At 50.6% G+C, this 13,045-nt stretch overlaps 1 long non-coding RNA gene across 1 annotated transcript; it reads left to right on the top strand.

The window, feature by feature from the left end:
• Positions 1-2,599: 2,599 nt before the first annotated feature.
• On the top strand, positions 2,600-10,998 carry LOC137454507 (uncharacterized). Its single transcript, XR_010990617.1, has 3 exons — positions 2,600-3,004; positions 3,606-3,707; positions 10,358-10,998. It is a non-coding gene; the product is annotated as an uncharacterized lncRNA (long non-coding RNA).
• The last annotated feature ends 2,047 nt before the right edge of the window (positions 10,999-13,045 follow it).

Genomic DNA, 13,045 nt, shown 5'->3' with positions numbered 1-13,045 from the left:
CTCAAGCTGTGCCAGGGGAGGTTTAGGCTGGATGTTAGGAAGAGGCTTACAGCTTGGCCAAAGACTCTTCCGATCCCTGTCTTCTGGTCGTGACCAGCAGCGTGCACGGGTGGCCAAGAAGGCCACTGGCAACCTGGCCAATATCAGGATCAGAGTGGCCAGCAGGAGCAGGGAGGTCATTCTGCCCCTGCACTTGGCACTGGTTAGGGCACACCTTGAGTCCCGTGTCCAGTTCTGGGCCCCTCCGTTTAAGCAAGACGTTGAGTTGCTGGAAGGTGTCCGGAGAAGGGCAACAAAGCTGGGGAGGGGTTTGGAGCACAGGCCTGTGAGGAGAGGCTGAGGGAGCTGGGGTTGCTTAGCCTGGAGAAGAGGAGGCTCAGGGGAGACCTTCTTGCTTTCTACGACTCCCTGAAGGGAGGTTGTAGCCAGGTGGGGGTTGGTCTCTTCTTCCAGGCAAGCAGCACCAGAACAAGAGGACACAGTCTCAAGCTGTGCCAGGGGAGGTTTAGGCTAGAGGTTAGGAAGAGGTTCTGCACAGAGAGAGTGATTGCCCATTGGAATGGGCTGCCCAGGGAGGTGGTGGAGTCACCATCTTTGGAGGTGTTCAGGAGGAGACTGGATAGGGTGCTTGGTTGCATGGTTTAGTTGATTAGGTGGTGTTGGATGATAGCTTGGACACGATGATCTTGAAGGTCTCTTCCAACCTGGTCCATTCCATCCCATTCCAATCAACTAAACCATGGCACTGAGTGCCTCATCCAGTCTCTTTCTAAACACTCCCAGTGATGGTGACTCCACCACCTCCCTGGGCAGCACATTCCAAAGGCCAATCTCTCTTTCAACCTGCTCTATTCTATTCTATGAAGACCTTCTTCCTAACATCCTGGTTTCATTGGTGAGAGCAACAGACTTGGTTGCTGCCACCCGCTGCTAAGGGGTCTGAGTGGCCCCCAAATGGGGTTTGGAGGCAGGTAAAGGTTTCTTTTGGCGTGTGAAGGGGTTTTGTGGGCATCTAGAAGGGGTGTGGAGCCCCCTGAAAGGGTCTGGGATAGTGTCAGGGGGTTCTGGGCTGGTCTACCAGCGGGTCTGGGGACATTAGAAGCGTCTGGGGGTACCTAAAATGGAGCTGGGCGTATGAGATGGGGGGTTTGGGTGCCTCCAAAGGGGTTTTGTGGGCATCTAAGTTGGGGAATCTGGGGGGGTCCTGAAGGAGTTGGGGGGTTCTCGTCAAGCTATGAGCAGACACACAGAGAGATGTTAACGGACTTTCTTTGATCATTCCAGGTCTGGTGTGCTGGGACTGGCAGGATCTTCCTGAGCTGTCCATGTACAGTTTCTGTCGACACCCTTCAGCTCGTACATCCGGTTTGCTGACAGAGGGTGTGGGGTTTGTGGGGCCCGGCAGCGAGAGCTTTCCAAAGAGGAGCTCTTCAGGGCAGCTCCAAGGTTAGGTTTGGATTCTCCTGGAGTCGCACACAGAACGACTCTCACGATTCCAGTGGTCTAATTTCATAGCTGCATTTTCATCTCTCTGCCTAGGTGACAGGACGACCTCACTAATGAAGAGAGATAGCCTGAGCTCTGCAGGAACCTTGAACCCAAGCAGCCAGTGCCTTCTGTGAGTACAAGCTGTCCTTGCTCAACGTGGAAGTAGTTGAGAGCTGAAGCCAGACCACACCATAATTCCCTCAGCTTCCTCTTCTGCAGATTAAACAGTCCCAGTTCCCTCAGCCACTCCTCATAAGACTTGTTATCCAGACCCCTCACCAGCTTTGTGGCCCTTCTCTGGACTCACTCTCTCACAAGGGGTGTCCTGGGGAACACCACTTGTGCCCGGCCGGCCACCGGCTGGGTTTAACTCTGTTCCCCACCGCTCTTGGGGCCTGGCCATCCATCCTGTTCTGCTGTCCAGCAGTCCCTTTGAAAAAAAATCCATCTGAAAAAAGAAGTAGCAGAGAAGGAAAGCTGAAGCTGCAAAGACTGCAGTCCCCTCAGTTCTGGTTGTAGCCAGGTGGGGGTTGGTCTCTTCTCCCAGGCAAGCAGCACCAGAGCAAGAGGACACAGTCTCAAGCTGTGCCAGGGGAGGTTTAGGCTGGATGTTAGGAAGAAGGTCTTCATAGAATAGAATAGAGCAGGTTGAAAGAGAGATTGGCCTTTGGAATGTGCTGCTCAGTGAGGTGGTGCCCAGGGAGTCACCATCACTGGAAGTGTTTAGAAAGAGACTGGATGAGGCACTCAGTGCCATGGTTTAGTTGATTAGATGGTGTTGGAATGGAATGGTATGGAATGGAACGGAATAGAAAAGAATAGACCAGACCGAGTTGGAAGAGACCTTCAAGATCATCGTGTCCAACCTATCATCCAACACCACCTAATCAACTAAACCATGCAACCAAGCACCCTATCCAGTCTCCTCCTGAACACCTCCAAAGATGGTGACTCCACCACCTCCCTGGGCAGCCCATTCCAATGGGCCATCACTCTCTCTGTGCAGAACCTCTTCCTAACCTCTAGCCTAAACCTCCCCTGGTGCAGCCTGAGACTGTGTCCTCTTGCTGGGCCCGGTGATGATCAAAGTTCTTTTCCAACCTGCTTACTCCTGTTTGGGTTTATTCTCCTGTATGAATTGTCAGTTCAAAGCACTCGAGAGAAATGATGTGATGGCTGTGCTGCAAAGCATCAGACTGGGGACCGAAAGACAACCTCCTGTGGATCGATGTACCGGGATATTCCAGGAACCTCTGTGCTGCCATAGACCTGGACTTAAACTCATTCCAGATGCCGCGGTGTGTTCCACATGACAATCGCACTCGGCACGTGAAGAGTGGCCAAGAGACTTCCCTTGTTTCCTTTGTGGAAGGCTTTTGTTTGTCCCCCGGCCCCGGGGGCCGTGTTCCTCTCGGGCAGGCTGCGGACGAGGCTGCCCTCGGCAGCAGGCGTGCCGCAAGCGGAGCGGCGAAGCTGTGTTCCTGGCAGTTCTCTCTCCGCCTGGATCAGGACAAAGGTACCGGCCGACAAGGACTTGCACTGACACAGGGTCAGAGAGCTGAGAGCACCAAAGGGTTTAATTGGTGAGAGCAACAGACTTGGTTGCTGCCACCCGCTGCTAAGGGGTCTGAGTGGGCCCCAAATGGGGTTTGGAGGCAGGTAAAGGTTTCTTTTGGCGTGTGAAGGGGTTTTGTGGGCATCTAGAAGGGGTGTGGAGCCCCCTGAAAGGGTCTGGGATAGTGTCAGGGGGTTCTGGGCTGGTCCACCAGCGGGTCTGGGGACATTAGAAGCGTCTGGGGGTACCTAAAACGGAGCTGGGCGTATCAGATGGGGGGTTTGGGTGCCTCCAAAGGGGTTTTGTGGGCATCTAAGTTGGGGAATCTGTGGGGGTCCTGAAGGAGTTGGGGGGTTCTCAGTGAGGTTTTGGAGTCTCTGTGGAGTGCCTGCAGTCTCCTGGAGTGCCTGTGCTTGAAACCCCCCAGAGGCCGCGCAGAGTGGTGCTCACAGTAGCTCTGCAAGCCTGCCATGGGCTCAGGAGGCTGTGCAGCGGTTAAACCTTTTCTTTTGCTCAAGCACAATCTTTCTGAATTCTTTTCTTGGATTTTTTTTTTTCCCAGGGTGATGTGAAACTGTCTGATTTTGGGCTAAGCACAGCTGTTCAGAAGTCTCAGAGACCTGAGCTCTACAGGAACCTTGAACCCAAGCAGCCAGTGCCTTCTGTGAGTACAAGCTGTCCTTGTTCAACGTGGAAGTAGTTGAGAGCTGAAGCCAGACCACACCATAATTCCCTTAGCTTCCTCTTCTGCAGATTAAACAGTCCCAGTTCCTTCAGCCACTCCTCATAAGACTTGTTATCCAGACCCCTCACCAGCTTTGTGGCCCTTCTCTGGACTCACTCTCTCACAAGGGGTGTCCTGGGGAACACCACTTGTGCCCGGCCGGCCACCGGCTGGGTTTAACTCTGTTCCCCACCGCTCTTGGGGCCTGGCCATCCATCCTGTTCTGCTGTCCAGCAGTCCCTTTGAAAAAAAATCCATCTGAAAAAAGAAGTAGCAGAGAAGGAAAGCTGAAGCTGCAAAGACTGCAGTCCCCTCAGTTCTTGTGGTACCCTCTGTGAGATCCTAAGCCACCTGAACTGAGCCGGTCAGGCAGCCAAGCTAGTGCAGCAGTGTCTTCTGGAGAGTTGATAGGAGCCAGTTCTGTGGGGTTTGTTGAAGTGAGTGGCCAGTCGTTCTACATGAACAATTGTCTTAGTGCTAGCAAGCAGGAGGCTCTGAAGTGTGGTACTTTGAGAGCTCCATTCATACTTGCCCTTCAGGAGGAGCCAGCTCTTTCATTGAAGGATCTTCCTGAGCTGTCCAAGTACAATTTCTGTTGACACTTTTCAGCTCTTACATCCAGGTTGCTGACAGAGGATGTTGGGTTTGTGGGCCCTGGCAGCGACAGTTTTCCAAAGAGGAGCTCTAAGGCCAGCTGCAAGGTTAGGTTTGGATTCTCCAGGGGTGCCTGTGCTTGAAAGCCCCCCAGAGGCCGTGCAGAGTGGTGCTCGCAGTAGCTCTGTGCAAGTCTGCCATGGGCTCAGGAGGCCAGTATCTAGAGAGAGGGAGAGGGAAGGACAGTGACACTTCTAAGACAGTTTTAAAGAAATAATTATGAGAAGAGGCAAATTAATTCTGGGGACTCATGTGATATATCTGTTTAAGAGAAAAAAAAATGAAGGAGGTTTCTGACCATAACCAGGCTGACAAAGCACAGTAATGTGGTTTCCTATGGGATTCAACTCCTCCTGCATTGCACAGGACACTTCAACAGCTGTCCTGACAAGCTCTAAGTAATGAACTTAATCCACCCTGTGCAAGCAATGGGGCAAAAGATTACAAAATCCATGTATGCAATTGAGATGTGTTACGTTGGGACGCCCAGGATACACCTCATCGAGCTCTCCTAGTTTTTAGACGCAAGATGGAAGAAGGAAGGGGGAAGACAGAGCAGAAGGTCTATTTAAATATGAAACTCCTAGGCTGAAAGAAAAGAAAAACATTTTAAAGACCACTCAGTGAGACTCTGTCACCAGCATAGCTAATCACAGAATCACTGAGTGTTAGGGGTTGGAAGGGACCCCAAAATAGCATCCGGTCCTGTGGTACAATGGGCAAAGGAAAGAGGCCTGCAGGATCATCTGGCCTTTTGATAAGATAAGGGATACCTGCAGGACTGCCTGGTGCCCTGCCAAGATAAGGGATGCCACAGAACATGATGGATGTAGCTGAATTATCACGAAGTGTCACAAGGGCACTGTAGTCGTGTAATCGTGAGGGTCGTAAAACAAGCAGGGGGCTTATCCAAACAAGATGTGTGTGGCCTGCTGAAGTAGGATGTTAAAACTGCAAGAGGTGGGGTTGACATGTAATCTGTAACCAATAGTATGTTACCAAGTAGGCATAGTTATAGTAAACTGTATATAAGATGTGTCTGATGCTCAATAAAGTTGGATTCCGCTGATCACATTGGTCGTTGTAGCGGCCCCTTCTTGCAACAAATGGTGGAGAATGCGGGCAAGCTAATGAAGACAAAGGCTAGGATCTAAGAAGTTCTTTGGGACTTGGGAGATTCGGAGTAAGCCTGGAGGCAAGAAGAAGGCCGGCCCGGGATAGCAGTACCGGAGGCTGCAAGAAAAGGGAAGACAGCCTTGAAGCCGAAGACGCTGTAGAGCCGGGAACTGCTTAAACGAGGACTGTGCGCACAGGTATTAACGTTTAAATACGGATATGGATAGGCAGGCAGCGTATGAATTATTTAAATGCTTTTTAGAAAAGCGACAGTGTAAGTTAAATTTTTTAAAGAAAAGGGAGTTAGTACCCATGTTAGAATATGCAGAGGAGGAATTTCCTCCATCGCCTCACTCTTCTGAATTGCCGAAGGGTGAAGAAGTTGTGGAGACAAAGGAAGTGAAAAGGGAAGAGGTTAACGATGATTTAGGACAAAGAAACAGAGATTATTGGAGAAGGGTTGCAGAGCATTTACACGAGGAGGGAGATGAAGAAGGAGAATGGCGTAAGTTAGGAGATAAGCTTTTTGACAAACTGTGGGACTGGGTTACCATCAAGCTGCAAAAGCCGTGGCGAGAATGCATGAACTGTGTTAAAACCTATGAACTGGAACAGCGAATGGCTGCTGCAGTTAGAGCAACTTTGTCAGGACGAGATGCAGCGCCAGGTGTATCTGAGTTGCAGCTGAAAGATGTGTTTGAGAACTATCGACCGATCGACCGGGGCCGCCCCCGATACATCTTGCGGCGACCACACCGTTTACCAGTCGTCACCACTGCCGTTTGCACACAGCGGGGAAAAAGCCGAAAAAAGGCAGCTCAGTGTGTTCGACCCCTTTTATCAACACCTTCCTCTGACATCGCCAGCGGGTGCTCGGATTCGGAAGACAACAACGGCAGCGAGGAATTCAAACAGCGCCGACTTTGCTTTACGGCCCCTCTTAGAAAAAATGGAGCGCTTGGAGGCTCGCAATTACGGCTTTCTTATGGCCGCACTCCTCCCGCAAGCCCTGACGACCCCCGCGGATACCGACGGCTCCGACCAAGGCCGTACCGGCTGACGCACCACCGACACCGACAGCACCGACAGGAGCAGCGACCCAGCCGCGGCCACGGCAGCAGCCCCCGCCCCTTTCCCCCGCAGCGGCTTTAGCCGCACTACTCTGCTCTGATTTAAAGCAACAGTACTCATTTTGTCATTTCTGATTGTAATGTCTTTCAGAGATTTGTTATTTACGAGTTTTGTTAGGTTTTTCTAATAAGCATAATGAATAAGTAAGCATTTGGTATTTACAGGTACTTGGTACATAGTAATTGCAGTAAGGTGTAAGTACTTTGTAATGAGTTTATATTGTATGATTTTCTTTTGGTTCGAACCTTTTTTTTTAATTGTGTGCCTATAGGCTTTTCAAAGGAGCTCCATGTAATATAGTTAAGGACTGTGTAAACAGGTTTTAATTTTTGGAAAGTGTTTTTTAGTTAATGTAACAATTTCATTTCTTTATAGACACTGATTTGATGGATTAATTTTAACATAGTTTTTTAAGGTTTTAAGGATTTTTGGTATTAGCATAAGTTAAGGGTTTGTTATAGGTATATTATGGAATGAGATTTTTGGTCTTATTTTGTATTTGTAATAGTTTTTTTTTTAAGGATTATATATATATAATGGTATCAATAAGAGATTAGCATTATTAGGATGAGCAAAAAGGCTATTGGGCAAAGCAATGAAGCTCTTTTGCTCTTGCTGTTTGCCTGCAAGTTTTCTGTCTGTGAAGCTAGAGCCTGGCCAGATCTACCTTTACAGATTAAAGAAATCTTGCTACTATTAAACAATTTATGATTTTTGACTATCCTAGAGAAAATAAAAATGCAACATATCCCTAAAGCAGATTGTAAAACAGTGTTAAGGATTGCATTTACGTTTTAATCTTTGCAATGTGTTCAGGCATAATCAAGTATTTTTTGTTAATAAGAGGAGTGAAATGCAAAGATCGAAACTATTAAGATCTAAATTCCTTTTTACAATGTCTGTTATCTTTGACCAGGTATTATGCCAGCTTTGTTAAAACATTGTTATTAGTTCAACTTAAGCCTTGTACCTTGTTGGACAATAGACCACAAAAGATTTTAACTGATGTAAAAGGTCCCATTAAGATTAATGGACAACCGGTTGGAGCATGCTGTGACGCATGTTGAAATCAAGGCCATAACTAGCAAAAGGGTTTATGTCCTATATTATCGTTTTAATTGTGTTGTATGAATCTGTTAGATCACTTAGTCTCAATGCATAAGCATGTTCAAGAACTGGAATAGAGAGTAACACATTTGCAGATTGATAATAATGATTAGTTTAAAGAATTGTTTAATACTTAGGGCTGTATATCATAATTGTTCAATGATTGTATGATTAGAGAAAATGTTTATATGGATTTAAATGTTAACTCATCAGTTTGTTGTAATTTTAAATAGTTATAGGAAAAGTCAAAATCAATTATAGCACAAAATACATTTTAATGTTAGGTTATAAAAACAAAAGAGGGGAATTCAGGTATTATGTTATAAGAAAGAATAGTTAAAGCATACTATGTTCTCAAATTTTCATTTTATATGTGATTTAACAAAATTTAGAGAGGATGTAAGAATTATGGACGTTTTAGCTAGGAGAAACTTGAAATAAAAAGAAACAGCATTAGGCCAATGGTGAGCATTAATAGGACCCAGTACCTTTCCTTAGCAGAAACAAAACACCTTACGGGGTCCTTGACTCAAGCTTTAAAGAAAACGGGGGAAAAGAGGTCAGGAGAGTGTACAGACCTGAGTATTGGAATGGGTCTTTCCATCCTTACAACCACAACATACCATTTTTCAAACAATTTTTGAAGGTGCTCTCATTAAGACTGCACCTTTGCAAGATAAGATTTTAGGCTGGATGTCGCAGCAATCGTGGATTGGTATACCAAAATATAAGGAGTAACCAATTGTGGGTGCTCTGACAGTATTTACAGACGCAGGGAAGCGTTCCCGAAAAGCTGCAGTGACTTGGCAAGACAAGAGTATTAGCCAGAGGAGACATGTGATGTTAGAGGCAGAACCACAGGACTCACTTCAAACTTTGGAATTGTTGGCAGTGTTGTGGGAATTACAGCATTGGATGAGCCAACCTCTTAATAATAGTGTCAGATTCCATGTATGTTACAGGGGTTGTACAACGGATAGAGGATGCCCTGATTAAAGATGTAACAAATAAGATTATATGAGTTGATGTTGAGGTTACAACAAGCCATAAGATGTGGGTCAGCATCATATTGTATTTTGCATATTAGAAGTCATAAGTTTGATGTTGGCCTGGGAGAAGGAAACGTTCGAGCAGATAAATTGGTATCCTTATCTGTACCAGTCTCAGCCTCAGTAAAGGCCCGAGAAGCACATATGACCTTTCATCAAATACGAAAGGGTTGGCCAAGGAAGCATTGCGCTTTTTGTTTATCATCATTATTATTATTATTATTATTATTATAGCTGCACGAATAATATTTAGATGTGTAATGAAACAGTTTGATCATTTTACTGAATCTTTTCTAGTTGTTAAAGAAAACAGGGGAATTGTGGTACAATGGGCAAAGGAAAGAGGCCTGCAGGATCATCTGGCCTTTTGATAAGATAAGGGATACCTGCAGGACTGCCTGGTGCCCTGCCAAGATAAGGGATGCCACAGAACATGATGGATGTAGCTGAATTATCACGAAGTGTCACAAGGGCACTGTAGTCGTGTAATCGTGAGGGTCGTAAAACAAGCAGGGGGCTTATCCAAACAAGATGTGTGTGGCCTGCTGAAGTAGGATGTTAAAACTGCAAGAGGTGGGGTTGACATGTAATCTGTAACCAATAGTATGTTACCAAGTAGGCATAGTTATAGTAAACTGTATATAAGATGTGTCTGATGCTCAATAAAGTTGGATTCCGCTGATCACATTGGTCGTTGTAGCGGCCCCTTCTTGCAACACGGTCCAACCCCTGTGCCAGTGCAGGATCACCTGGGGCAGGTTTTGAATGTCTCCAGAGACTCCACTAACTCTCTGGGCAGCCTGCTCCAGGGCTCTGGCACACACAGTGAAAAGGTTTTCCCTTCTGTTCCTGTGGAACTTCCTCCTTTTATTCGTCGGACACAGCGAAGCCGCTGGGTCGTGTTGCTGCGGCAAGGTGACCCACCCTGTAGTTCAGGGCCTGGGTCTCTGCCTTCATGGCAGCCTGTTCCCTTGGCACCCTGTCAGCTTAACAGCCCTGTACTCGGGGTCTGTGTGACGAGTTGTGGAGCCCTCCATTCCCCCTTCTGTCCCCAGCAGCAGCCCAAGGTCCCTGTAAGCAGGGCTGGGGAGGCTGCTTTAGGCAGCTGACAGGAACCAACCTTGCCTGGCCCTTAGGGGGCTGAGGTCAGTCCCTGGGCTCCTGAAGAGGTGGTGTTGCGCTGCTGCCAGGAGGGCCGACCCGTAGGTGGGGCACGGGCCAGAGCCTGTGGCTCTCTGTGGGGCTTTTTGGGAGTGCTGCTGAGGCCTCACTCTGTCCTGTTGGCATCCTTTGTCAGGGTAGCCAGATCCTAGGCCTGATGTCTATCGTTAGCTCAATTGCAGAATTTCCTCGTCTGCTGTTCCTGTCCGTAAATTTTTGCCAGTGCTTCTGTAATAAAAAGGTTTTTATTTCTCCTGTAACTTGCAAGCTGGTGACCTCCTTAGGAGCACCACTGTGTTGTTCACAAAGTTCTTTGCTGTTGCAAAGCTGGGAGAAGTGTGAGGTTCAGCTGATGAAGTTTCTCTCTTTTAGAAGTGTCTGCTCAGCCGTCCTCTTCCTGGATCTCGGAGCTTTGTCTCTCCCTGTTTGCGGTGCCCCGACAAGGACTTGTGCCGACACATCCTCGGGAAGCTGAAACCACCAAAGGGTTTAATGGGTTTGAGACAAAATTCACCCAACTCATTCTGCGGTGGTGTACGGGAAAGAGTCGGTAGGGGAAGCCGCAGGACAGCCTGCAGCAAAGCTCAGGACTTGTTCCCTCGCCTCTTCCTTCTGCGCGTGTCCTCGTCGGCCGCCTGTAAGCGAGACGCTTCGCCAGCTGGCTTGTTTGAATTCAGTAAAGTTATGGCATGGAAGTTATCTGGTAGGAGTCGTTGCTAAACAGATGTAGTTGAAGCTTTGTATCTTCCGTTCTCTCTACTAGTTATTCTAATCTTGCCCTGTTGGTTTAGCCCATCAGTTTTCATGTTCTCTTCATCTATTAGTAGCAGAAGAAAGGGCCCCTTGATTCCAGTATTTCTTGCTGTAGTTCAGAGGTAGAGTTGGCTTTCCCTCTGACCTTTTATACTTGTACTTTGTGTTAAGTGGAACCCAAAACTGAATAGGATACTTTGTGTAAAGCTTGAGCAGCCCTTAACTTTCGAATTATTATACTGCATGCACTACTGCTTTGCAACATTCACAGGACTGTGGTGGTGTCAGACAGTTCACTTGCATTTAGCTCCTCAGGGGCCAGGCCTTCCTTTGGGCTGATAGTCTTGGCCAAAGCTGCAATGTTCAGTCCTTGCTGTGAAAGGCAGGAGGTGCTGGCTGGGCAGTTTGCTTTATTTTGTGCCTTTCTGGGGGCGAATCAAAGGGAGTGGGGGGATTGTGGGTGGGCTGGTTCTGCCACGTGGGGCAGGGGGCTGCTGCAGCAGAGGAGCAGGTGAGCGAGGGCTGGGGGCCCCCCCCTAAAGTGCTGAAAATTCTCCGAGGGCACCACACTATCTTTAAAAGTGTAAGTACTGGGGTGAGGCGAGGCGGAGGCAAACCTCTGGTTTGCAGCTGGAGAGGGAGGGCTTGGAGTGACTGGTGCGTAAGAAAGCTTTGGAAACGACCCCTGTCTGCCCTCTCTGCTTCTAAAAGGCTTTTAGCATTGGAAAATAAAACCCACGTGGGGGCCCGGCTGCTGCCCACGCCCAGGGAGGTGCTCAGTGCTGCCACCCGGTGTGTAACGGCCGGCAGTGCAGCCGTGCCGTGGCGTGTGTCGCCCCGGGGGAGCTCAATGCTGCCACCCGGTGTGTAACGGCCGGCAGTGCAGCCGTGCCGCGGCGTGTGCCGCCCCGGGGGAGCTAATTTCTGCAGCCTAACTGCGCTGAATGCTCGAAAATTCTTAGGGGGAGAGCGGAGAGCTTGACTCGAGCGTCGCTATGGATCCGGCGCCTGCGCCCTAGCCCGGATCTGCTTCCCAGTCGCTTCCAGTTCTCTGCCAGTCCTTTGGTGGGGGGAAACTGTTGGGACCGGGAGGGCACCGGGAGGAGGCCATTACTGTGTAGTTTGGTAATACCGACGGCTGCAGCTGGTGCTGAGCTAAACAGAATGATCACAGAAGGCTTTTGCTCTGAAGCCAGAGCTGCCTGCTGGCGGAACGAACGTTTTTCTGACAGCTCTTGGAGGAACATTTCTGTACAGGTGTTCCCCAGGGCTCCTCAGCTGCTCAGAACTCAACGTGTTGTCTTGGAGGGGAATAAAACCCAAAGGAAAGCTGAGAGTGAGGTGACAACGCAGGCAACGCCCCCCCCAGCGTGTCACCGCCCCCTCAGCGTGTCACCGCCCCCCTCCAGCGTGTCACCGCCTCCCCCAGCGTGTCACCGCCCCCCCAGCGTGTCACCGCCCCCCCCAGCGTGTCACCGCCCCCCCCAGCGTGTCACCGCCCCCCCCAGCGTGTCACCGCCCCCCCAGCGTGTCACCGCCCCCCCAGCGTGTCACCGCCCCCCCAGCGTGTCACCGCCCCCCCCTCCAGCGTGTCACCGCCCCCCCTCCAGCGTGTCACCGCCCCCCCTCCAGCGTGTCACCGCCCCCCTCCAGCGTGTCACCGCCCCCCCTCCAGCGTGTCACCGCCCCCCCTCCAGCGTGTCACCGCCCCCCTCCAGCGTGTCACCGCCCCCCTCCAGCGTGTCACCGCCCCCCTCCAGCGTGTCACCGCCCCCCCTCCAGCGTGTCACCGCCCCCCTCCAGCGTGTCACCGCCCCCCTCCAGCGTGTCACCGCCCCCCTCCAGCGTGTCACCGCCCCCCTCCAGCGTGTCACCGCCCCCCTCCAGCGTGTCACCGCCCCCCTCCAGCGTGTCGCCGCCCCCCTCCAGCGTGTCACCGCCCCCCCTCCAGCGTGTCACCGCCCCCCTCCAGCGTGTCACCGCCTCCCCCAGCGTGGCACCGCCCCCCCCAGCGTGGCACCGCCCCCCCAGCGTGTCACCGCCCCTCGCAGCGTGTCACCGCCCCCCCCAGCGTGTCACCGCCCCCCCAGCGTGTCACCGCCCCCCCAGCGTGGCACCGCCCCCCCAGCGTGGCACCGCCCCCCCAGCGTGGCACCGCCCCCCCAGCGTGGCACCGCCCCCCCCAGCGTGGCACCGCCCCCGCCCAGCGTGTCACCGCCCCCCTTCAGCGTGTCACCGCCCCCCAGCCTGAACCCCACCCCCCAGCATGGCACCGCCCTGAACAACATGGCGCCAGATGCTTTCAGG

This window comes from Melanerpes formicivorus, unplaced genomic scaffold (assembly GCF_026170545.1).
Source record: "Melanerpes formicivorus ecotype bairdi unplaced genomic scaffold, bMelFor1.0.p_v2 SCAF_81, whole genome shotgun sequence".
Classification (NCBI taxonomy): domain Eukaryota; kingdom Metazoa; phylum Chordata; class Aves; order Piciformes; family Picidae; genus Melanerpes; species Melanerpes formicivorus.
The sequence above is the reverse complement of the archived record's forward strand: the minus strand, read 5'-3'. Positions and strand labels throughout refer to the sequence as shown.